Consider the following 7251-nt stretch of genomic DNA (forward strand, 5'->3'; position numbering starts at 1 on the left):
TGGATGATTTCTCCATGATGAATTGTAGGTGTTTCCATAAGGTTCACCCATGTAATTAACCTCTGCCATTGCAGGGTTCTCAGGATCATAAGCTTCTTCAGAAGCTGCCTCTTTAGTACTGTTGGATGCATTTTGCCATCCATTCAGACTTTGAGAGATCATGTTGACTTTCTGAGTCAACACTTTGTTCTGAGCCAATATGGTATTCAGAGCATCAATTTCAAGAACTCCCTTCCTCTGAGGTGTCCCATTATTCACGGAATTCCTCTCAAAAGTGTACATGAATTGGTTATTTGCAACCATGTCAATGAGTTCTTGAGCTTCTGCAGGTGTTTTCTTTAGGTGGATGGATCCACCTGCAGAATGGTCCAATGACATTTTCGAAAACTCAGATAGACCATAATAGAATATATCTAATATGGTCAATTCTGAAAACATGTCAGATGGACACCTTTTGGTCAACTGCTTGTATCTTTCCCAAGCTTCATAGAAGGATTCACCATCTTTTTGTTTGAAGGTCTGAACATCCACTCTAAGCTTGCTCAGCTTTTGAGGAGGAAAGAATTTATCCAAGAAGGCTGTGACCAGCTTCTCCCAGGAGTCCAGGCTATCCTTAGGTTGTGAATCCAACCATATTCTAGCTCTGTCTCTTACAGCAAAAGGGAAAAGCATGAGCCTGTAGACTTCAGGATCTACTCTATTCATCTTAACAGTATCACAGATCTGCAAGAACTCAGTTAAAAACTGATAAGGATCTTCAGATGGAAGTCCATAGAACTTGCAGTTTTGTTGCATTAAGGCAACTAGCTGAGGTTTCAGCTCAAAATTATTGGCTCCAATGGCAGGAATGGAGATGCTTCTTCCATCAAATTTGGACGTTGGTTTTGTGAAGTCACCAAGCATTCTCCTTGCATTATTGTTGTTGGGTTCGGCTGCCATCTCCTTCTCTTGTTCTAATATTTCTGAAAGGTTACCTTTAGATTGTTGTAATTTAGCTTCTCTTAGTTTTCTCTTCAGAGTCCTTTCAGGTTCAGGATCAATTTCAACAAGAGTGCCTTTTTCCTTGTTCCTGCTCATATGAAAGCGAAGAAAACAAGAAAAGAAGAGGAATCCTCTATGTCACAGTATAGAGATTCCTTTATGTTAGTAGAAGAAGAAAGGGGAGAAGAGTGAAGAAGAATAGGTTCGGATTTTTAGATGAAGAGAGGTGAAGAGAAGTGTTAGTAAATAAATAATTAAATAGAATAAGAAAAGAGAGGGAGAATTTCGAAAATAATTTTGAAAAAGAGGTTAGTATTTTTTGAAAATTAAAGATAAGATAAGATTAAAATTAAAATTTAAAACAAAAAGAGTTTTTTGAAAAAGAGATGAGATATTTTCGAAAATTAGAGAGGGAAAAGTAGTTAGGTGGTTTTGAAAAAGATAAGAAACAAACACAAAGTCAAAGAGTTAGTTGAAAAAGATATTAAAATTAAATTTGAAAAGATAAGAAGATAAGAAGTTAGATAAGATATTTTGAAATTAAATTTTTGAAAAAGATAAAATTTTGAAAAAGATATGATAAGATGTGTTTGAAAAAGATTTAATTTTTAAATTTAAAATTACTTACTTCACTAACAAGAAACTACAAGATAAGATTCTAGAACTTAAAGATTGAACCTTTCTTAACAAGAAAGTAACAAACTTCAAACTTTTGAATCAATCACATTAATTGTTAGTGAGTTTTCGAAAATTCGATATAAAGATAAGAAAAAGATTTTGAAAATAATTTGAAAAAGAATTTAAAAAGATAAGATTTTTAAAATTGAAATTTTGACTTGACTTGTAAGAAACAACTAATTTTAAAAATTTTTGACCAAGTCAACCCAAAATTTCGAAAATTTGGAGGGAAATAAGGAAAAGATATTTTTTTGATTTTTGAAATTTTAATTATGAGAGAGAAAAACACAATTATGACCCAAAACTTAAAAATTTTGGATCAAAACACATGATGCATGCAAAAACACTATGAATGTCAAGATGAACACCAAGAACACTTTGAAGATCATGATGAACATCAAGAACATAATTTTGAAAAATTTTTGATGCAAAGAAAACATGCAAGACACCAAACTTAGAAGTCTTTAATGTATGGACTCTAACAAACAAAAAATGCATATGAAAAACAACAAACAACACAAAATAAGAAAACATCAAGATCAAACAAGAAGACTTGTCAAGAACAACTTGAAGATCATGAAGAACACCATGAATATATGAATTTTCGAAAAATGCAAGAAAAATTTTTTTTTAAAGCATGCAATTGACACCAAACATAAAAATTGACTCAAAACTCAAACAAGAAACACAAAATATTTTTTTGATTTTTTTTTTATGTTTTTATAATTTTTTTGTATTTTTATTATTTTTTTTCGAAAGTCTTTTTGAAAAAAAACGAAAAAGAAAAGAAAATTTTGAAAAAGATTTTTGAAAGATTTTGAAAAGAAAATTACCTAATCTGAGCAACAAGATGAACCGTCAGTTGTTCATACTCGAACAATCCCCGGCAACGGCGCCAAAAACTTGGTGGACGAAATTGTGATCCTCTTTGTATTTGCATGAGATTTATTTAATGGCTATTGACTATATGTGGACAAAACTCCGTTCAACTTAACCAGCAAGTGTACTGGGTCATCCAAGTAATACCTTACATGAGTAAGGGTCCATCCCACAGAGATTGTTGGTATGAAGCAAGCTATGGTCATCTTGTAAATCTCAGTTAGGCAGATTAAATGGTTTATGATAAGTTCGAAAATAAATAATAAACAGAAAATAAAATAGTAAATAGTTACTCATATAATTCCATGGTGGGAATTTTAGATAGGCATATGGAGATGTTGTGCTCCTATTGAATCTCTACTTTCTTATTACATTCATCCAATCCTTCTTACACCTTTCCATGGCAAGCTGTATGTAGGGCATCACCGTTGTCAATGGCTACATCCCATCCTCTCAGTGAAAATGGTCCTATGCTCTGTCACAGCACAGCTAATCATCTGTCGGTTCTCAATCAGGTTGGAATAGAATCCCTTGATTCTTTTGCGTCTGTCACTAACGCCCAACCTTCAGGAGTTTGAAGCTCGTCACAGTCATTCAATACTGGAATCTTACTTAGAATACCACAGACAAGGTTAGACTTTCCAGATTCCCAAAATCCTACTTGGAATACCACAGACAAGGTTAGACTTTCCGGATACCCATCAATGCCGCCATCTATCTAGCTTATACCATGAAGATTCTGTTGGGGAATCTAAGAGATATGCGCCCGGCCTAAGGTAGAACGGAAGTGGTTGTCAGTCATGCGCGTTCATAGGTGAGAATGATGATGAGTGTCACGGATCATCACATTCATCAAGTTGTTGTGCAACGTATATCTTGGAATAAGAATAAAAGAGAATTGAATGGAAAATAATAGTAATTGTATTGAAATTTGAGGTACAGCAGAGCTCCACACCCTTAATCTATGGTGTGTAGAAACTCCACCGTTGAAAATACATAAGTGAAAGGTTCAGGCATGGCTGAGAGGCCAGCCCCCATGATCTGAGAACTAATCGTCCCAAGATGTCTAATACACTAGTAAAAAGTTCTATTTATAATAAACTAGCTACTAGGGTTTACAGGATTAAGTAATTGATGCATAAATCCACTTCCGGGGCCCTCTTGGTGTGTGTTTGGGCTGAGCTTGATCTATCCACGAGCTGAGACTTCTTTTGGAGTTGAACGCCGAGTTATAGCGTGTTTCTGGCGTTCAACTCCGGGTCGTGACGTGTTTCTGGCGTTTGACTCCAGACAGCAGCATGTACTTGGCGTTGAGCACCACTTTACGTCGTCAATTCCCGAATAAAGTATGAACTATTATATATTGCTGGAAAGCTCTAGATGTCTACTTTACAACGCCGTTAAGAGCGCGCCATTTGGAGTTCTGTAGCTCCAGAAAATCTATTTTGAGTGCAGGGAGGTCAGATTCCAACAGCATCAGCAGTCCTTTGTTAGCCTCCTTTTCAGAGTTTTGCTCAGGTCCCTCAATTTCAGCTAGAAATTACCTGAAATCACAGAAAAACACACAAACTCATAGTAAATTTCAGAAATGTGATTTTAACATAAAAACTAATGAAAACATCCCTAAAAGTAGCTTGAACGTACTAAAAACTACCTAAAAACAATGCCAAAAAGCGTATAAATTATCCGCTCATCACACGCCCATAGCGCGCGGGCGCGCCACACTCTTTTTTTTTAAGATGAAGAATGCACATCTTATCAAAAATTCAGCAGGTAGCTATCCAAGAGCAAAAAAAAAACACCTAAAACTTCATGTAAGACCTAGAAATGGGGTGTTTTCTACCATTCAAGTAATCCATAGTGCAAGCTTCAATAAAATCAAGTCTAGCTAAACAAGTCAATGACTAAGCAATCACAAATCAAAGAAGAGCCCAATGGCTATATACAAAGAGGGCAAAAAGATAGATCTCACCATGGTGGGGTGTCTCCCACCTATCACTTTTATTTAACGTCCTTAAGTTGGACTTCCACTAGCTCAATGCTCTTTGTCAAGAGGTACATCTTCCAAAAGGAATACCTCAATCTCCTTGTTTCTCTTCCTTTGCTCACCATGATACAATTTGAGACGGTGCCCATTTACCTTGAAAATGTCTGGGCTTGAGGGATGGCGCAAATGGTAAACTCTATAAGGTTCCGCTTTTTCTACTTGATAGGGTCCCTCCCATCTCGACTTAGCTTTCCAGGCAACAATCCCAACCTTGAGTTGTAAATGAGGACTAGTTCACCGGGCCTAAATTCCTTTCTCCTAATGTTCTTATCATGGATGGCTTTCATCTTCGCTTTGTAAAGCTTAGAGTTGTCGTAGGCCTCTAATCTCAAACATTCTAATTTCGCCAATTGAAGCTTTCTCTCAACTCCGGCCCCACCTAAACTTAGATTGCATTCCTTGACGGCCCAATATGCTTTGTGTTCAATTTCTACCGGTAAGTGGCAAGCTTTACCATACACCAACCGAAAAGGACTCATGCCAATCGGCATTTTGTATGCCGTTCGGTATGCCCAAAGTGCGTCGGTAAGCTTGGCACTCTAATCTTTTCTACTAGGCTTCACAATCCTTTCCGACACATGCTTGATTTTCCGATTGGAAACCTCAGCTTGGCCGTTCGTTTGGGGGTGATAGGTCGTGGCAACTTTATGTATGATGCTGTATTTCTTCATGAGCCCTTCCATTCTTTTGTTGCAAAAGTGTGAAACTTGGTCACTCACGATTGCTCGCTGATGAGCAGATAATTTATACGCTTTTTGGCACTGTTTTTAGTATGTTTTTAGTACATTTTAGTTAGTTTTTAGTATGTTTTTATTAGTTTTTATTTAAAATTCACTTTTCTGGGCTTTACTATGAGTTTGTGTATTTTTCTGTGATTTCAGGTAATTTCTGGCTGAAATTGAGGGACCTGAGCAAAAATCTGATTCAGAGGCTGAAAAAGGACTGCAGATGCTGTTGGATTCTGACCTTCCTGCACTCAAAGTGGAATTTATGGAGCTACCGAAGCCGAATTGGCACGCTCTCAATTGCGTTGGAAAGTAGACATCCTGGGCTTTCCAGCAATGTATAATAGTCCATACTTTGCCTGAGATTTGATGGCCCAAACCGGTGTTGCAAATCAGCTTCAGAATTCCCCGCGTTTAACGCCGGAACTGGCACAAAAATTGGAGTTAAACGCCCTGCACAAAAGCTGGCGTTTAACTCCAGAAAAAGTCTCTACACATGAAAGCTTCAATGCTCAGCCCAAGCACACACCAAGTGGACCCCGGAAGTGGATTTTTACGTCATTTACTCATTTCTGTATACCCTAGGTTACTAGTTCACTATTAATAGGACCTTTTGACATTGTATCTTTACCTCATGATACATTACACGTTTCTCATTGTATCTTCTACGGCATGAGTCTCTAAACCCCATGGTTGGGGGTGAGGAGCTCTGCTGTGTCTTGATGGATTAATGCAATTACTACTGTCTTTCATTCAATCACGCTTGCTTCTATTCTAAGATATCACTTGTTCCTCAACTTGATGAATGTGATGATCCGTGACACTGATCATCATTCTCACCTATGAACGTGTGCCTGACAACCACCTCCGTTCTACTTTAGATTGAGTGAATATCTCTTGGATTCCTTAATCAGAGTCTTCGTGGTATAAGCTAGAATTGATGGCGGCATTCAAGAGAATCCGGAAGGTCTAAACCTTGTCTGTGGTATTCTGAGTAGGATTTAAGGATTGAATAACTGTGACGAGCTTCAAACTCCTGAAGGCTGGGTGTTAGTGACAGACGCAAAAGAATCACTGGATTCTATTCCAACCTGATTGAGAACCGACAGATGATTAGCCGTGCTGTGACAGAGCGCGTTGAATATTTTCACTAAGAGGATGGGAGGTAGCCATTGACAACGGTGAAACCCTACATACAGCTTGCCATGGAAGGAGCCTTGCGTGCATGAAGAAGACAGTGGGAAAGCAGAGGTTCAGAAGATAGAGCATCTCCAAAACCTCAACCTGTTCTCCATTACTGCAAAATAAGTACTTATTTCATGTTCTTTTACTTTTCACAATTAAATATGATAATTATTGATATCCTGACTAAGAGTTACAAGATAACCATAACTTGCTTCAAGCCAACAATCTCCATGGGATCGACCCTTACTCACATAAGGTATTACTTGGACGACCCAGTGCACTTGCTGGTTAGTTGTGCGGAATTGCAAAAGTGTGATTGCAATTTCGTGCACCACTCGCGGTAACCCGAAGCGAAAAATTATATTATTCCTCACAAAAGAGAGGACTACATTAGCATCGTCCGTCCGGGTGGGTATCGCTTCCACCCATTTGGACACATAATCGACGGCTAGTAGAATATAAAGAAAACCATTAGAGTTTGGGAATGGCCCCATGTAGTCGATACCTCACACATCAAAGATTTCACAAAATAGCATGTTTTGTTGGGGGATTTCATCCTTCTTAGAGATATTACCAAATCTAAGGCATTGAGAACAAGATTTGCAGTAAAGAGAAGAGTCTTTAAGAAGGGTTGGCCACCAAAATCCACAATCAAAGACCTTTCTTGTCGTCCTTTGAGGTCCATAATGTCCACCTCCCTCGGAGGAATGGCATGCATCCAAGATTGCTTGGAATTTGGTTTGGAAATGAACCTTC

General features: G+C 37.9%; 1 non-coding gene across 1 annotated transcript; it reads left to right on the plus strand.

Annotated features, from left to right (window-relative positions):
* The first annotated feature begins 436 nt into the window (after positions 1–436).
* LOC112699736 (small nucleolar RNA R71) lies at positions 437–540 on the plus strand. The gene has a single exon (XR_003152676.1). It is a non-coding gene; the product is annotated as a small nucleolar RNA R71 (small nucleolar RNA).
* The last annotated feature ends 6711 nt before the right edge of the window (positions 541–7251 follow it).

This window comes from Arachis hypogaea, chromosome 6 (assembly GCF_003086295.3).
Source record: "Arachis hypogaea cultivar Tifrunner chromosome 6, arahy.Tifrunner.gnm2.J5K5, whole genome shotgun sequence".
Taxonomy (NCBI): domain Eukaryota; kingdom Viridiplantae; phylum Streptophyta; class Magnoliopsida; order Fabales; family Fabaceae; genus Arachis; species Arachis hypogaea.